The sequence below is a fragment of the Lathyrus oleraceus genome, chromosome 3, assembly GCF_024323335.1.
Source record: "Lathyrus oleraceus cultivar Zhongwan6 chromosome 3, CAAS_Psat_ZW6_1.0, whole genome shotgun sequence".
Classification (NCBI taxonomy): domain Eukaryota; kingdom Viridiplantae; phylum Streptophyta; class Magnoliopsida; order Fabales; family Fabaceae; genus Lathyrus; species Lathyrus oleraceus.
Window position 1 is genome coordinate 159570870 of NC_066581.1, and position 1514 is coordinate 159572383.

At 39.3% G+C, this 1514-nt stretch overlaps 1 pseudogene; it reads right to left on the reverse strand.

Moving 5' to 3' along the window:
* Window positions 1–1198: 1198 nt before the first annotated feature.
* Window positions 1199–1298, reverse strand: LOC127133439 (uncharacterized; annotated as a pseudogene).
* Window positions 1299–1514: the final 216 nt, after the last annotated feature.

Below are 1514 nucleotides of genomic sequence, written 5' to 3' on the forward strand. Positions count from 1 at the left end.
ATTTTTAAAGATTGAATGTGAGGACGAGAGTTAAGCATTTGGATTTAATTATATAACCTAAGTCAACAGAGCGAGAGTTTGAGATAAGGGTGTTTAAAACGGTTAGTATTTTCTTAAAAGGAGTTTCTGCAACTTTATTGTTTTCAAAATATGGTTTTTGACTTAATTATAAGTGACAACTACGTTAATATAAAATCATGGTTTATTCAACAGAGCGAGAGTTTGAGATAAAACCTTTAACCAATAAAGTTAACCGAAACGATTCATTTTAAAACCAAGAAACCGACAAAGACTTGATTCCCTAGTTTTGACGAATTACATACCGATATCCGTTTTATTAATATTTAATCTAGACATTAGTTTAGCTCTTAGTTTTTCCCCAAACAATCAAACATCTTCACCTTAGATTTACGTAGTAACTTTAGATAACGGTATATCGATTCATAAGTCCCTGTGGGATCGATATCTTTTAAAACTACGCGATAGAACTGTGCACTTGCAGTTTGTATCCCATTCTCGACTCACACAGTCGAGCGATCAAGTTTTTGGCGCCGTTGCCGGGGACTTTTATTCAATCGATATCGTAACTGTTCCGTTACGCTGTAGAGACTAAGGTTTCTTTTCCTTCTATTCTTTCTTTCGTTGATTTGTATGCCACGCACTCGCTCTCAAGGCGAACCGCTCTATTTACGAATCAACGATATCGAACTATATCTCCGAGTCTTACGACGAATTCGGGAATATCGTGCTGAAAACAATCTTCCTCCTATAGAACTTCCTGATTTCAAAAACATTTTTTCTTCTTTAACCGAGATGGCAGAACCAGCTCGTGCCCTTAGAGATTACGCCGCTCCATCGCAAGATGAGCCGCATTCAAGTATTGCTCCGCCCGCAATCGAAGCAAACAACTTCGAACTTAAACCTTCGCTGTTGCAGGCTGTGCAACAGAACCAATTCTCTGGAAATCTTACCAAAGATCCAAACCTTCATTTATCCGTGTTTGTCCAATACGCTGATACTGTTAAAGCTAATGGTGTCACTTCAGAGGCAATTCGACTTCGTCTTTTTCCCTTCTCATTAAGAGATAGTGCTAGAAGATGGCTTCAATCTCTTCCTTCCAACTCAGTCACCACTTGGAACGAATTGAAGAAAGTTTTTCTTGCCCGATATTTTCCGCCAAGCAAAACAGCTATGTTAAGAGCCCAGATAAACGGATTTAAACAGAAAGACAACGAGTCCCTTTTCGAAGCATGGGAAAGATACAAAGACATGATGAGACTTTGCCCACACCATGGTTTGGAAGACTGGTTAGTAATTCACACATTTTACAATGGTCTCTTATATAACACGAGGTTAACAATAGACGCCGCCGCAGGTGGTGCATTAATGAACAAACCTTATGCTGATGCTTACCAGCTTATCGAGAGCATGGCCCAAAATCACTATCAGTGGGGAACCGAACGAACGAATGTGGAAAAACCTCAACCGAAAACTGGCATGTACGAGATAAGTAA